Genomic DNA, 18,694 nt, shown 5'->3' with positions numbered 1-18,694 from the left:
ATAATTCTCAAAACTTCCCACCTAATGGTTTAGTTTCACAAAGGGTTGTTTTTTTTTTTTTTTTAACGAGACAGTGTGTAAGATTTAGACCGTTTTTCATTAAAAAAGAATTCATTAAATGATTGTAAATTTCAAAAACTTGCAGATGAATGTGTTCTTAATGACCAACAGTATGTTTTTAATATAATCATAAGTCTAGTTATCAATGATATTACAAGGGGGGGTGCACTTTTCTGGAGGCGGCCATGTTTGTTATACCTACGGACAATGAGAAATGCAGTACCTGCAGCCCCTCCTGCTGTCCGTAATGAAAAACGGTCTAAATCTTACACACTGTCCCTTGAAAGCCATCTTTGCCTGTCTTTGTGGTGGTGACTGATGATTGGTTGCAAAGATAGCAAAGTTCAGCTTCCACAGGAAGTACACAGCTGTGAGTTCAATGAGGTATTATTTTTATTATACTTGATAATACAAATTTATCTCCAAAGTTGTAAATGCTTTAATCTTTCATGCTTTCTGCAATTTGTTTATATGACAGTTCAACGGTCATCAAAAAGTATCTCAATCACAGCAAATGTTTCATAAATAATCAAAATAATTACTCAAACCATTCACTATTTTTATCTCGGATAAACTGTGTTTCGTTATATCACATGGTCTTAACTAGATCTCGTCAAGCCATATCCATGCAAACTATGTGTTAATATTGTGTATTATAACACATATTAACCATATTTAACTAAATCTAATGACATTGTAGTCATATGTATAATTTCATATGCTCTGGTTTCAAAAAAGTTAAGTGGAGAGAACCTCTGTACCAAAATACACAAGTGCAGTCAAATCTAAACATGATTTCCGACAGCCTCTGAATTGTCCAAACTCTTTCCTTTCGTTTCTCCTATTTATGCTCATGTGGTAACATAAAAAAAAAAGCTAAAGCAGCTAGAGGAATTCACTTTTTTCTCCAATTGCTTCTTGTTGTTTGTGTCAATAAAATATGTGGCACCTCAAAAAAATTGTTCTCCAATAAGAACACCAGGGGTTGCAATTTTCGATCCTCGTTCCTATTTCCACTTTCGCACCAACTGTCAAAGACAACATCAAGACTGCGACATAGAAAGAAGAAATGGTACAGACAGAGAAACCACTCTTAGCTGTTACCGTACCTTGTAACCACATTGTGGTCGTGAGCTCTTCTCCTTGACATTTTTATTGTGAGAAACAATAAAAACACTTAACCAGTTCCTCCACTGTCTGACAACGGCCGGGAATCTTACTACGGGTCATCACAAGCATGTGGACCGTTGAGCACATAAAAGGATTGCATCTGTAAATATTGACCATATGTCATCTCTTTCCGCCAGATCAAAGAAGACAAATGACTCATCTCACAGCACACGATAACAGCTCATGATAATCATTTAAAAAAACAGTGATAAACTGGGCTTTTCCAACTGATTGCAACAGTGGAAAAATACCGTATTTTCTGAGCTATACATGGCACTTAAAGTCCTTACATTTTTGACAGAAAAAGGGACGGTGCGTGCATAATGTATGTATGTCTGCATTTTAGTTTTTCATTTTTCGTTTTGTGGATCTGTGAGCGGAATTTTTCTTAAACAGTTACAAGTATGGATTTTTTTTTACACATGACATGAATTATATGGGTTTTAATACCCATGGCCATACCTATGTGCAGACAAGACCAACAAAATTCTTATTTAGCAATAAGGGCACTAATAATGAACCACTAATACATGAATAGACTTACATACTGAGCATATTATGGAGTAGATGGAGTGGAAGAAACTGTATACATATGAGGATGATAGTGAAAAATATCATGTAGTGCAAAATATGATGCGTTTGGCAGCTTTCCTGCACTTTGCAAGATTTGTAAGGTGCGCGTGTGCGTGCGGTAAAGTGACTGGTGGTGAGGCAGGTGGTCGTCACCTACAATAAGATCTTTCAGAAGAAAAAAAAAAACAACTCCTGAACCACTTCAAATCACACCCGGACCACTCCATTAAAAACAACAAGTGTTATGCAGAGTACAATTTGTTCCACTCATTTGAGGAAGTAGTTTGCTCAGCAGACTGTGTCACACGCAAACTGCATTAATGTCTTATATTGAAGTCGGGTCACATAGCAACCTGATATTTCGCCAGCCAAAATAGCAAGCAGCCTGCCAGCTGCCTAAATGAACAATGGGCCGTGCGACGACTGACAAAATCTTGAGTCTGAAAGCAAAGAAAGTGTCTTCGCAGGATGTGAGATGTCAGCCACAATCTCATGTTGGACATAAATTGCTCCCTCCGCAATGATGGATTTCCGTCCCAAGGCTTCTCATAAACATCTCCAGAGTAGACCCGTTTTTTTTTTTTTTTCCCCCCCTCCTCCCCTCACACAATCCAGCCTGTGGGCTCTCACTCGCAACGTGACAAGGTTTCTTTTGTTTCTCTTGGCAGCATGTATACACCCCGAGATCCACCCGCATGGGGACGGGACACGATGTCAGAGTACTGCAAAACCTTAATGTCGCTCCAAGGCACAAGCTGAGCTAGATTGCTGGTGCTGCAGCCATTTTTCTTGGTGATTTATAGACCGGGGATCATGATAACACAAGTACCTCAAAAGAAACCAAAGAAAGTTGAACGAGCAAAGGGAGGTATTGAGCTTGGGCGGTTTCGTCCGAAAAGTCAAAAAGTCACCGACCGGAGGGCAGGGCGTGAATGAGTGGGTGTGCAGGTGGTGCGTGTGGGCTGAGGTGCCTTCATCCCGTCCTGGGTCAATTTACCTCTCCGTCCCAGCACAACTGACCTTCTAATATGAGCTATACCGCCTCTCCTTTCACCCGAGCTTTTATGACCCCATGTAAATCTCTCTCTGGTAACACAAGCTTGTCAGCCCTCCTCGAGCTTCTTTCTTTTCAACACATTTATCCTCATCGAGAATTCAAAGAGGGCCCGTGGTAGGGAGGCGCTACGCGGCTCAACTCGAGTTAAAGGAGACTGGGAAAGACCGAGGGATGATCAAAAAGGAGAAAGTCCAGAGCGAAACCCTAGACATGGGAATGACTGGACAATCCAATAAGCAGGGGAACGAAAAAAAAGCCCTTCTCAGATGAAAGGCGGCCAACAGCATCAATAAGTCATTAAAGCAGACATGTAGATAAAAAAAAAAAGAAAAAAAAACACTGACAATCATAGATGAGACAAGGATGAAGACGCCGAAATAAATAAAAGATTCCATGAAAACTGAAAACGTTTGAAATGAAAAAGTGATAAGCGGCATCTGTATTTTGTTTCAGGCTTAACTATTTCCTTTTACTGGAGTGAAAAAAAAAACCCTAAATGCTCCAAGGGTATTTGTGAGAGGGCTCTGTTGGTGCAGAACGGTCATTAACTGCTCAGACAGGACTCACTTTTACAACATGATGTTGGGCAATAAAATACCACCCAGAGGATTCAGCTTCAGGTCTTCATGGCTGTTTGTGCTCTATTTATAGAGGCAACACAAATACGTGAGTGAAAGCAAGCAAATCTTAACTGACTGTATACTACAGCTGTTGTATGATTCTGTCTGTGAAAGAGAAAAAAAAAAAACCTGATTAATCTTCGTTAGCCCAAAAAAACCCAATGTGATCGTCTTACAGAGGTCATGCTTATTCATGTTGGATAGCTAGCCTTTATTTTCATTACACCTGCAGTACAAGGCAATGAAATTTGACTTTACGAGCTCGAACCGTCCAAAAAACTTAGAATGCAATTGACTGACAGGGGGGGGAGACAGATAGCAAGGCCTGTTGGGGTACACTATGCCGAGTTTGCTGAGATCTTAGCAGAGATAAGGTTACATGGGGGGTGGCGAGTCTTCAGCCATGCCCCAAACAGAGGACGTAGCTCAAGTCTGGGGAAAAAAAAATCCCGCACATGCGCCAACAAGAAGACACTACAACATATCTCGCACAACATGGAGATGACTGGGGAGGGGCGGTGGGGAAAGAGGGCCATGGCGTGGCCCCGCCCACTTTGTTTGCCGCATTGTGAAACCAGGAAACTTGCAGAGGGGAAGCTTATAAATAAATTTGCTAGGCAGTAAATTCAACCGCTTCAACGGTTATATTGACGGTGTGATGTTGGCTTGGGTGCGCTGGCAGAGTAACAAACTAGAAAAAAAAACAAAAAACAATATATTTCATGTTGTTTTACACCTGATTCCATTGCTTTTTTTTCTGCGTCATTTCTCTAATAGTAGGTGATAGCAACCACGGGATACCTTAATAATTTAAACGGCTCTGCAGCAAGCGAATGTTACTCATATTACTTTTCTAAATTGCTTTGTATTTTTTGCCGTGTGACTGCCGTGAGGAATTGCGGATCACTTTGAAATTACCAAGAAATCACTGCACTCAATGGGCCCGTGCAGTGAATCCTAATCATCCAATAGCTCCGTCTCTAAGCCCTGGGAATAGCTTTGCCGCACTGATTGTGTAAAAGACAGAGGGCCAAACAAAGTCATTGTACGAATGTCGCTCCCATTCAACCATTAGTTGTGGGACACTTTAACTACTTACTATCAGGCCTTTCATGAGTGTGGGCTTGTTAGGACTTTAATGACTTGAAATTCCCTGAACAAACACAGCGTCTGCTAAGAGGTCACACGGCTCTCCTTTCACTCTTCGGCTCTGTGCTCCCAGCTTTTGTTTGTTTATCTGAAGGGGTCTTACTAAACTGACAAAAAAAAAAAAAAAACAGTGTCTTAAGTCTGGATTAGGTGCCCGTGTTAACACAAATGCCCCAAAATGCATTGCCGTTAACCCCTATCTCTTTGAAATGGCCTAATTATATTGTATTTAAAGGGAAACGTAAAACAATGGGTGTGAGGAGGATGACGGAATTTAATCAGATGTATTGTATGGGGACGTTAGGCTGAATTGGAGGTAAAGCAGATGAAGATTAGATTTGGTTCAGCCATTTGGACACAAGCCTTTCATTCATGCTTCAGGAAGAGCAAATTAGGTCGTTGTGCCTTTTTGGAGCTCCGCGGCGGTTATTAAGAAACAATCACAAACAAGCCAGCACAAACAGGCCTGCCAGTGCCATCCATCCATTTTATGTTGCTACTCGCTCAGACTGACACTTTTATTTGAGGAAAATATTTTTGGATTATGTATATAAAAATAAAACTAAATAGCATTTTGTTAGTAGCATTTTATCCCAGTTATATGTTTTTGCTTTATGCCCTGCATTTTATAACAGAAATGTATTTTTAGACTGGGTCTGTATATGATTCATAAGATGTTTATGTGATGGAAGTTTCGTCCGTCATAGTTGTTTTGCATTGTGTGGATGATAGATGGAAATTAGCCTGTCGCTAATTCTGGTGCAGCCATATTTTTCATTGTGATCAATGTCAATGCATGCTGTCCATTAAATAAAAATCAAATTACCCTTCTACTCCGGGATAACAATGTTCTTCTCTCAAGCATTGTGAAACCTAGTGGTTGGGACGTTTCTGGTGAATTCTTAGAGTGAATGTTGTTGAAGTCTCAGCTTCAGTCTTTACGTGTGGAAAAGGAGGTAGAGTTTAGGGTCGTCCGCTAACTACCAAATAGCTATTCGTTTCGACGTTTGACTGACTTCTATTTGGAAGCGTAAATAAAAAACCATGCTTGCATAACCCTTCATTTACATCATACTGTGTCAAAAAAAGCTTTACAAAGCCTCATAATTCCCAGATTTGAAACAGTCTGTTGAATCAGAAAGTAAGCTAGTTGTTTGCAGTCGACAACACGTCCTGAAAAGTTAGTTATTTTAGTTTACTATAGAGTGACCTACAAACATTTTTTAATCGGGCTCCTTTGTCTTACCGAGTTTTTTTTTTTTTTTTTTTCGCGAAGGGTTCACAAATACAACCTTGTTTGCTGGGACTAGCTCCATTCTTGATAGCTATAGCTGGCTAGCTGGTGAGATGTCACCACATAGCCCGTTCTGGAAAATCATGCACGGCGTCCAGACGTGCAACAACAAACAATGGAGGAAATTCAACCACCCCATCCTAATTGAGAGCAGTCTTGTCGAGTTGTCCAAATGTATGTGCTCTCGTGGAAAAAGCATCCTGAAAGTACTATCTGCAGGCCCGAAACAACATCAACTTTTTTTAATCAGTGACTAGTCAAATAATGTACAATCAGGTAACAATGATTAAGAAAGTAAAAAATTGAGAAGATCGAGAAGAGGAACAAAACAGACATATGTTAAAGCTAAACAAATGAACACTCAAAGAAAAACGTAAACTTTTCTACCAAAGTGAACTATCAGTAGTTGCTATATTAAGAAGATGATGACGGATGCTACATGTAAGTTCATTCTATTATTTTAATAAATTTTACTGTGACGTCTGTTAATATATATTGTTGGTTTTTGCTCACGTCTTGGAAATGCAGTTTGAACCATGGACTTACGTTTCTTTTTTATTGTGCAATTTTTGGGACACCATCGGTTTCTATTGGGACCCATAGCTTTTGAGTATCGCAAGTCCCAGTCCCAGGGACCCAACATTTTCCAGAGGTAAAATGAGCACTGAGTTACATTCCTTTTTAATTGATATATCATATGAGGTGCTATGACAACTATACAAATGACATACCGTAAATAATCATTTTGCTGGCCTGACTGAAACAAAAAGCGGAACTTACATAAAAGCAGGACAAAACTGGCTGGCAAAATCCAAAGCTCAAAATTGGGACTGTCCGGGACGTCTGGTCATCCTATTCAGGACCAAAGTTGTCCCCTGAGGCTAACTCCCGTCATTTGTTGCCGTGATGGAGTGGGAGGCCAGCGGTAAAGGAACGACAATATCGGTACACTGCCAAGATGGACTCTATTGATGTACTGCTTTACACTTTTATTGAATGCTGGCAAACTAGCTGGCTAAACCTGCCACAATAGTCTTAGGATCGTTTTGATTTGTGTCCAATAATTCTTGATTGATGGCTTTTTCAGGCCAACTCAAATCCCATTTCAAATCGACGCTGATTAAAGCCCACCACGGTGACATCTTGTAACTTGACGGGAGAGTCAATATGACGCAAATGGAGAATGATTTCTTCTCATATTTGTCTTTTTCTATTTTTAGGTGGCGTGAATTCATCTCGCACGACTATTTTTAATGATGACAGCCAGACAGAATAGTCGCGATGAATGTATTACCCCCGTTGTGGATGACAGCGTTGTTGCGTTGCAGTGGATTTGAGTCAAGCAAAGGCACGGTGAATGATTGGCGGCAGGGCAGCATGTCGGTCTTTTCCTGCCTAGTGAGCAGCTAATGGTGCACACAGCATACAGGGAAAAGAGAGGGGAGGGGTGAGGATAAACACCCTGGCCCTGCTATGACGCCAGATGGGCTGTCAGTTATATATTGTTGCTTGTAACAAAGCCTGTTCAGTGCTTGTGGGGCATTGACAAATGAAATAGGCCTACATGTGAATGTTTTTGCTGGTGGTATCGGCCCGCCTACAAGCAATCATTAATTCTCACAATCCTGACCAAATAACAAGGGGAGGGACTCATCTATGTATGTTTTTATTTTTAATATGATCTAGCTCTAGAGTTTCAGTATTTGTTATGATCTGTTGGTATTTTTGTTCTGTCGGTTGTTATGACGGTTTTCTGCTTTTGTTGTTTTGTTTATCGTCTTTTGGAGTTATGAGGTTTTGTTCATGTGTTTAAGTTCATGTTTTTGTTCTGTTTGTGTCAGTGTCGTCAGTGTGATTGTGTCCACCTGTTTGCGTTAACCTGCTTCCCTTGTGTTAGCCAATCAGCTACCTGATCCAATTGTGTCTTGTCCAGGTGCTCCTTGTTATTTCGTTAGTTTTTAATGTATTTAGTTTCCTGTTTTCTTTCAGTTCTTGTCGGGTCATTGTCAAAGTGTTTTGTCAATATCGCGTTCATCCTCTTCATCCTCATGAGTGTTTCTCTGACTTCTTGAGTTTATTTGTAGTTACTCTCTTCCTGAGATTTTTATTTGTTACTTTGTTTGCAGTTTTCTTCCTTGTTTGCTTTTTTTACATTCACATATCAAATTATTATTTTGAAGCGTACCCTGCTTCTGACCTCCATGCATTTGGGTCCATCAACTTCCACAATTCAATCCAAGACATAACGGTATTAACCTCACAAGTACAAATATGCACTGAACTATCAGAAATGTATAGAAAAACAAAGGTATAGAAAACAAAAACTAAAGCCATCCCTCAACAAGTTTTATGTTATTAAAAAAATCAAATAACTAATTCAGAAAATGAACAAAAACGAAATTTCAGCACGGAGCATGAAGTAAGCATATCTGATTTGCTTTAGCGGGCCCAATTAAAAGATGTGACCAAAAACTCAAATCCTCAAGACCTTACAAACACACCTCCCCCATCCCTAAGGGTGGGGCAGCCATCTGCCTTGAGAAGCAATAGAACAATGAGCAGGTCAGAAGAACCTATTCATGAGCAAAAACTTTTCTGATGGTAAAACTTCATCTCCGGCCTTCTGTTGTAAAACATCTGCAGCCTTTATTCTGCAAACATGCCAACATTTAACACTGAACTGCTTGACTGTATAGCTGGTATTTCTAATTCAGGTTTGCCTGGTCAAAAATAACTTTTCCCATACCTGGAGCTACCTTTTTGTCTTTTTCAAATAGCCGCTCTATCATTTCACATCACTTTTGATATTCAGGTGGTATGGATTATGTCCTTAAAGATCTACAACTCAACTGCAGATGTCTACTACAGTAATCATGGATCTGCTTTTGCTCTAATCAAATTGACCAAAACGTTGTTACACGTGTTACACGAGCTGTATTTAGACAAAGCCTGAGCAAGCATTAGATCAATTTTCTGCCACCAAATTGTCACTCTTCAAAGAACGCATGCTGGATGCGGCACATTGCTAACCTTTGGTCTAGCAAAGATGATTTATGATGAGCCTTGCACTCTGCTCCAAACTCAGGATACACCAACGTTTGTGCCCCAGAGCAGAGGTGCTATAAAAATGGAGCCATTTATGTCAAATCCACTTGCCTTACAAACCAGGGTTCATCTGGGGATGCTGCTTTCAAAAACTCAATAGTTGTAATAATAACGTAATCACCTGTGGCTTTTTTTTAATGCAAGATACCATACCGTAGAGGTCAACGGTGAGCTTGCCAAAGCGCTTTAGTCGTGAGTTGCGTAAGAATATCGTGACAAAAGGCAGCTGCTTTGTCAACAAGCTGTATTGTCATAGCCTGACGCCAGCGTAGCAGCATGGGAAGACGAGTCTTGTTGCCGCACTCCACAGTTCATCTTTTTCTTACCTCACGTTATCTGAAAATGAAGGAAGTGTAACTTGGGGGCATGATGGCTGCAATATACCGTCTTGTGATCTGCCCCGGGTCGGTTAAGGTGTGAAAGGCTATTGATCTCGCTGTGGATATCTATGGCATCCGCCAGCCTGGTCGGTTTTTAGAGAAGGGGAAGTGTGCGCCGTTTGACGTGCGTGCGCGTGATGAGGTAGTAAGACAACAACAAAAAGCAAAAACAGGTTCATTGAGAGTTCAACATGTTTTCCAAGCACCGACAACTTTGCCTTCTGCTGCTGTCGTTCTCCTGGTGCCCGTTTCTCTTTCTCTCTGGATACGTCTCATTAGCCTCTTAAAGCACTTGTACAAGAGAACGTACCAAGATTGTTAGCTATTTCATGCATAATGTTTACAGCGTTGCAGAGTTATTTTGTAGTGGGCTGCACGGAATGTACTAGCTAAGATCTGGCTAGAAATACACATTAACTCTTTACAAATGACTTATTTTCATACATTTCAAATACAATTTGGACTTTTGTGCTGCTGGGAAATTAAGATAGAGAGTTTATATAGGAGAAATCTTCCATTTAATTCACTAACTGAAAACCAATCTCTAAGTCTTAGAGATGAAGTCTATGTCTTAGAGTCTAAGACATACTGTATAGGCTTCATTCATATGTTTAAAGTGATTTAAAATCAGCGCAGTGGTAAGCACATCCGCCTCACAGTTCAGGGACTCTAGTTCAAATCCACCTTGCTCCGGCCTTCCTGTTTGCGTGTTCTCCCCGAGCCTGCGTGGGTTCTCTCTGGGCACTCTGGCTTCCTCCCACACACCAAAAACAAGCATGACAGGTGTATTGGACAAATTGGACATATTGGATAAATTGTCCTTACTTGTGATTGGGTGAGTGAATGGTTTTTCATCTCCATGTCCTCTGCCATTGGCTGGCAACAAGTTCAGGATGTCCCCCACCTACTGCCCAAAGTCAGATGGGATAGGCACCAGCAGGCCTGCAACCTTTGTGAGGATAAATGACTAGAAAATGAATGATTTAAAAATAACTGTACATGTTATTTTGTCTGAAAAATTTCCAAAGGATTTATTCCTGCATAAATCAAACCTTGCTTAAACAACAGTATCCTTGATTTTTGAGCCATAACACCTAGCCTGAGTTTGAACATAATGTGCAACCCGATCTTACTGCAAACCCTAATATCTAGGGACACACAACCAGAAAACCAATCAATCAATCACGCCATAGGCTAATCCCATTCATTTGGGAAAGGCCTTCCTTTCAATCATTACTATGCTGGTGTACAAGGCAAGGCACATAAAGGCATGCCTGGATGGGTTTGTTTTGACTTGAGAGCTTCGACCTTAACACCCCCCCCCCCCCCCCCCCAACATCAGTGACCTCACAAATGTTCTTGTGGATGAATGGTCAAACCATTACAGAAGAATCCTACCAAAAGCTTTCCCAGAAGATATAATGACCATGTGTCTCAGAGATCCAATATCAATAAATCACCTTTACTGTGCACAAGTGCGCATATGAGATGTTTTAAAGATGAGAATATAAAGCAGCTATGACACCGAAGCCCATTATTAAAGAAAAGAACCGAGGCAGCTTGCAGATATATTGAAGTGCTTGTTGGATAAATGAATCATATAACATAATGCAAGAGAAATTATTATTTAAAAAAAAATGTTGATTTATGACATCTGGTACCACTGTGAAACAATGTCAGGTGCTGTCATTACGTATGAAGAAGAAATATAAAAGCCCTCCAGATGATTCAGAAACTTGATGATGGGAGAAACGATCTTTCTCTGCCTATTATGATGGCAGCCAGCCCCCAGGCTTCCCAAAGCAGAAAATCTAATGAATCATGGGGGGGATGAGACAAGGATAACATAAGAAAAGGTAGCTGTGCATGACGCGGGATGAGGAAAAGAAGCAGTGGGTGTTGTGTTGTGTGAGTCATCATTACCGGAGCCTTGTCACAGGCGCCAGACCAAGTAAGGTGAGAAAGAGTGATAAAAGTCTGCACAACAGAAAGGTGATTAAGATCAGGTTACAGGTAAAGGAAAAACTCCATTACCGTATACATTCCACTTTATTAGGCACTCACTAACTGCATTCAGTAAAAAATAAAAAAAGTGCACTAAGAGAATGTTGTGTTTTGAAAGATCATGTTGCTCACAATGTTTTTAAGGGGCAGGAAGGTTTGAGATTGAGGCGCACGGAAACACATCATCATGGGAACCATTTCAAATCTTTTCAATACTTGAATTAGTCATAGTAGAGGAGCATAGCAAAATATTTAAAAAGTCATGACAATTACATCAGAATATTTTTGATGGAAATCTTCTCTTGAATCTCATCCATTGGAAAGCAGTTATGTGCATTCCTTGGATAACACCATGTTCCAACATGACCAAGTGTGCTTAAATAGATGAAGTCATAGGAAAGGAGCATGTCAAAATATTACAAATTGAATAATTATGAAGTTAAAATGGTTTGATGTAATTTGTTGCATTCATTGAAAAGCAATTATGTGCATTCCTTGGATATGACCATGTTCTGACGTGACCAAATGCGGTTAAATGGAAAACTTCTCACCTCACTACATCAGCAGTTCTCCAATGGGGGTACAAACACTCCTGGTGTTAAGTAGAGGTGCTTCGGGGGCTACGTGAGATTTCAACAGGGTTTATGTGTGTGTTTATGTGCAAATTTTATTTATTGCTTTGTAATGCAGTAACAGAAAAAGTACCGTTTTTTTCTTTTCAAATGAAGAGCAAATAAACTGGAACATGAAACAACCTAAACTAAACTGTATTATATTGACATCTTTGCAAAATGTTGTATGCTTTTAATTTGTTAAGTGACACAACATTCCAACAGATAAATCAGGAAAAACAAATCTGTATTTTCTGGACTATAAGTCGCACCGGCCGAAGCAGAACAAATTAAGCAAAACAATTATGATTGTTTTATATATATGTATATATTTATATATATATATATATATATATATATATATATATATATATATATATATATATATATATATATATATATATATATATATATATATATATATATATATATATATATATATATCGAAGCTCTCACAGATAAGCGACACCAAACTATCAGCCACAGGTTGTAGCATCAGATATTTACGCAGAAAGATCATATATATATATATATATATATATATATATATATATATATATATATATATATATATATATATATATATATATATATATATATATATATATATATATATATATATATATATATATATATATATATATATATATATATATATATATATATACGTATATATATATATATATATATATATATGTATATATATATATATATATATATATATATATATATATATATATATATATATATATATATATATATATATATATATATATATGATCTTTCTGCGTAAATATCTGATGCTACAACCTGTGGCTGATAGTTTGGTGTCGCTTATCTGTGAGAGCTTCGATATATATATATATATATATATATATATATATATATATATATATATATATATATATATATATATATATATATATATATATATATATATATATATATATATATATATATATATATATATATATATATATATATCGAAGCTCTCACAGATAAGCGACACCAAACTATCAGCCACAGGTTGTAGCATCAGATATTTACGCAGAAAGATCATATATATATATATATATATATATATATATATATATATATATATATATATATATATATATATATATATATATATATATATATATATATATATATATATATAATTTGCAGGTCACAAACCTTTATACAAGATCTTAATCAATGTACAATTTTTAGATGAGATGAGATTAGATGAGATTAGATGAGATTAGATTAGATTAGATTAGATTAGATTAGATTAGATTAGATTAGATTAGATTAGATTAGATTAGACAGGACGATAAACCGCAGGGCTCAAATAATGAGAAAAATGGTGCAGCCTATAGTCCAAAAAATACAGTACTTGAGATTCACCGAGTTAATGGCCAAAAGTTAATTTTCGGTTTTCAAACAGGTTGACAATTAAAACCAAAACAATATATGCCAAAAAGGATATTGTGATGACACAAAAAATACTGCACACAAGAGAGGCAGGTTGAAGGTTCTTTCCTTCAACTACTGGCAAGCCAAAAATAGACCATGCCAGTGTCTAAACGGGTGTTAAAACACTGAATAAGACTAATATTCATTTCTATTTCATCAATCTTTCATAGACCTGTGCAGGATGCTGCTTGTGTCAGTGATTTGCTTTTCAGCCAAGCGCTTAGCATTTTGGTCAAACATTTTCATAGTATTGCACTTAAAAAAAGATAATGTCACACGATCTGTCTTGTGGAGTTCCTGACTGAAATATTCACACATACCACAACAAATGCAGTTCCAAAGTTAATGTTTTAAGTCTTTTTTTTTTTTTTTAATTCAATCCTAAAATTTTTTGCACTGGTTAGAGGGTACTTTGCTGAAAAAAAATATTCCTCTGGGCTACACCGGGAAAAAAAAAAAGGTTAAGAACTACTGCACTATATGGTAACCTTTTGGGAAGTAGGACCTGCTACAGTATGCCGGAACAGTTTACTTTAAAATTTTATGTGTTGGATACTTTTTTATTAACCTTAGTTTAAAGGGCAAGCAATTATGTCTGCACAAAAGAAAAAGGGGCGCATAGACATGAGGATGGAGGATTCCAGTCAACATCTTTTCAAACACTTGCTTCGTTTATTGAAAAAAGAAATCCAAGCTGAATTTTATCATATAATTTGACATTTTGACAAATGTGTTTTTAAGGGATTTGAACCAACTATCCCAACATTGATTTGCAAACCCACATGAAACTTGTTGACTTTGAGATTGTTATTTTTTTTTCCACATAGTGAGCTGTCATAAAAAGAAAACAAAAACACAAATGCCTGAGTGAAGAATTGAGCCCTTCTTTGCTATCTCTGACAGCCAAGCACACAAAAATACTCTTTTTTTTTCTTTATGATAGAAGAGGTAGCGCGTCCTCAAATTGGTAAGACTGCTACACTACCTGCAAAAATGCACTACTTATTTGTTTACTGGTGTGAATGGTATCAAGTCACAAAAAAAATCATTAAAAAAATTGTTTTCCAATAAATCGGACACTTGTAAATGTCTTAATTTGACTCAACACAATCATAATCAACGGATTGCTTTCACAGAAGATGAAACAAATCTCAGAATATTTACAGTTTACACACTTAAAGTCAGATTAATTGTACTACTGTAGAAATTTAAATTATGAATGGTCTATCCATCCATTTACTCAGCGTCTTATCGCGAGGGTTACAGGCGGGCTGGAAGCTATCTCAGGAGTAGGCGGGGTACACCCTGAGCCGGTTGCCAGCCAATCATAGGCCACACAGACACAAACAACTATTCACACTCAAACACACACTTAAGGGCATTTTAGACTGTCTATTATACCTACTATACTATATACTGGGAAATTTTGAGTGCCGCACGATTTGATTCCGATTCCGGGGTCATCGATTCGATTCAGAATCGATTTTCCGTTCAAAAGGACACAGTTTGATTAAAAATGAATTCTGCCTCAGTCTATAGATTTGAAAAGAATGATCATACTAGTCCAGACTGCAGTAAGACAAAGTGTCTTATTTTTATTTTTATTTTTTTACTTTTTTTAAACTTTTATTTGTAAGGAACATGCTTTTTTCCCACAAAAATAGCATGGGGACAACTGATATACTCTTTGTAGCTAGCTAGAAATCACATAGCTTTATAGCATAAAATGAGATGGAAAAAAAGGTAGAACAAGATACATTGTCAAATTGCAGTACCGAAATATTATGTGGAAAAAGTGATGCCCAAATTAAAGATACAACTATTTTTTCAGTACATTTATGATAAACAATGTATGAAGATAAACTTTTTCAAGTGTGTGGCTAAATTGAGAGCATGTGCAAAGCATGAAACATGTGCAACTGTGGGCGTATTGGGAGCATTATTAGTCACAGTTGTAACATATTATTTAGACATGATTTTTTTTTTCATTTACATGTATGTGACTAATGTGCTTGTGAATTAATTTGGAGTTGTTTTGTTTTATTTTGGTCTTGTGTTGATTATGGACCATTTGCTTTCTATTCCGTATGAATGCTTGTTCCTAGTGTTAGCACATTTAATTCACATCCACACGCGGTATATATAATAGTGCATTAAAACAAGGATAGTCGCTGCTTGTGAGGGAAAGAAGAAAAATGAAGACATGGCTGGACTCTCTTTTGTTGTAGTTAAATCCATTTAGTAGGAAGACGGAAAAAATATGTATCACGACTTCAACAGGTTTGGGACCCGTGACAAGGAAAAGCGTATTGTTTACGCAATCTGCAGATCAGTGATGGTCAAATGTCATGTGTTGTGAAACGTTGCATTAATCGATTTAAATTGTACTTGTAATAAATGAACATCTCTATTCTGCTGAAAATCGAAAATCGACCTTATTACCCACCATGTATGTTTTTGGGAATGTGGGAGGAAACAGGAGTACCCAGAGAAAACCCGTGAGAACAAGCAAGCTCCAACACAGTAAGGCCGGAATCGAACCCACGCGCTTGCAAACCAGTCTTCCACGTACCATTTATCAGCGATTCATTTGATTATGCATTTTTCAGTCAAATCTGGACTCCCTAAAAACAAAAACCTGACAGCACTGCTTCGGACCTCTTTGCAGTTTTCCTTTTCAAACTTATTTGATCCAAAACACTTATGATACTCAAAACATGCGACCAACCGTGACCGCAACTTCCTGTCTCAACATCTGCTAATGTATGTGTCAAAGTGTCTTACATTTGTCAGGCAACATATAAAAGCAGATGGAAAGCTCCCAAGGGGCACAAGGGGCAATCTATAATTCAATTACTGTGTACACACATGCGCACATATGTCAGTGAAAGACGTAAGTAGCCAGTGGCTCTAAGAGAATGAAGTCCTTACTGGTCCAAAAGTGCCCGCAGGCAGAGGCCCGTGATGGATCAGGAATTGATTTGATTTGAAGCGAGTGTGAAAGCTTCTGTCTGGGGCTGAAGCATGATTGAGCAATGGCTGTCTGGAGGCTTTGCTCAGGAAACTCTTAATAGGCAAGCTGGACCCATGCGCACTTTTTGTACAAATTGCTTGGGAATAAAATGTTGCCTCAATGTACACAGAATACATGTACACAAAACAGCCATTAGAGCAGTGGTTTATCAACACAATACACTTCATATTGGTAGATTATTGATATTTATGCGTATTTCTTTTTTTTTATGTTTTTTTTATTGATGATTTTGCAATAGAGTATAAAAATGAGCAGATTTTTTTTTCCATGAATGAAAAACTTGAAGTGTTTTAAGATTAATAGTGATGTTAATCTCTTGAGGGTAATTATGATGCTGCACAATTCTGGACTGTATTAAAAAAAAGAATAAAAAATTTGTTGTTTTAAAGTTCTATAAATATATATCATGATTTTATTGGTCCACCCACTTGGGAATAGCTTTTCGATTTAGGTAAAAGACTAAGGTATCCGAAGTCAACTGAAAAAAACATAAACTTACCGCCATACTGATGTTATCGATGATAACCCAAAAGCTTTGTTGACACTTCTGATAATGACGGATTCTGTCAGCTGCCTTGCAGCGTCCCTCTTCCGCCAGCGCGACTCAAAGCAAATATCCAAGTGTCTCACTGGCTGACAGATAATAATCAGTAACTTTATGGCAGCACGCTTCCCACCTGAGGCCTAAAAATCCTCCATGTGCCCCCAGAGGGCCAGTACATTATCTTCCTAGCTCCAAACATGAACACATAGTTTACGGCCCAGGAGCCAAAATCCAGAGCTTTCTGTTACTAGCTGTTGTTTTGCCCACACTTAAAGAGCAAACAGAAGAAAAAAGAAGCACATCCCGATCAATATTTCTTTTCCCCTTGGAATGTCGTGCAACTGCTATGCCAACAACATGACCGGTACACGTCATAAACAACTGTAAGACACTCGGCTCTCCGAAATATTCCAAAAAGTAGAAGACCAGATGTTGGTCATAGCCCTGCAAATCCACATGCATTATTGAGTCCTCATCTTTGTTTGGAGAAAAACACAATGATCCTCACAGATTTGAGGTGATGGGTTGTAGGAAGGGCAACATTCAGTATCAGCAGTCCCAATCTACAGTCTTTGGCAAAGAATTCAATTGTGCTGGGAGAAGAAACCCAGAGGCATGACTACAAAGGAGCCCGTTTCAGTCCGGAGACTTTGGCTTGAGCAGGAAGTTGTATCATTTAGATGGGGAAACACAGCCCGTCGGTATGTTTATCTTCAAAACAAAAACACAATTCACGAGGGAAACGCCCTCCTGCTGCTCCACACAAAACGTCAGCCTGTACATCCTTGAATTTTCCCGTGCTATTTGAAACAACACACGTTGCAGTGAAAATCATCAATGCATAAGATGAAAGAGTCTGAAAAAAAATTGTGTGCGCGTTTCCGATGACATCGCTTTTATTGTTTAAAGGGACCTTGTGTAAGATTTTGGCCGAGTTTTACTAAAAAGGAACGTATTCAATGATTGTAAAATTTAAAATCTTGCAAATCAATGCGTTCTCAATGACCACTGGTATGTTTTAAATATAATCCTAGGTCTAGATATCCCGAAATATTACATGGGGGGGATGGCACTTCTCTGGAGGCGGCCATGTTTGTTATAGCTACGGACAATGTTAAATGCAGAACCTGCTGCATCTCCTGCTTTCCGTCATGAAAAATTGTCAAATCTTACACACTATCCCTTTAAGTGGTCTGAAAACTGCGGCCCGTGGGCCAGATACGGCCCCCCTCCTCATTTTGTCCGACTAGCTGAACATTATCAAATGCATGTTTTTTTCCAATCTAGCAACGTGATTAAGACCCACACATGCATGAATTTATTATGAATACATAATGATAATCTTACTGTATTTCACCATGCACAAGTTGATTTTTTTCCCCCACATTTTCAACCCCCATATTAGGGGGGGTTGACATAATCGCATAAGTCAAAACAGAGCATTTCTTTTCCACAAATCTGTGTTGGAGTAACATTAATTCAAATGCGAAATAAATATCATGTCATACGATTATCTACTAACTGAAAATGGCCCCCCTCAGAGAAGGGAAAAGTTATTTTGCCATTACTCAAAAACCTTTGGGCACTCCTGGCTTAAAGGATCATGTTTGATGATTTCTAGTGCAGCTAGCAGGT

The sequence above is a fragment of the Hippichthys cyanospilos genome, chromosome 5 (genome assembly GCF_059441005.1).
Source record: "Hippichthys cyanospilos isolate Australia breed blue-spotted pipefish chromosome 5, RoL_Hcya_1.0, whole genome shotgun sequence".
NCBI classification, from domain to species: domain Eukaryota; kingdom Metazoa; phylum Chordata; class Actinopteri; order Syngnathiformes; family Syngnathidae; genus Hippichthys; species Hippichthys cyanospilos.
This window is presented reverse-complemented; position numbering follows the sequence as displayed.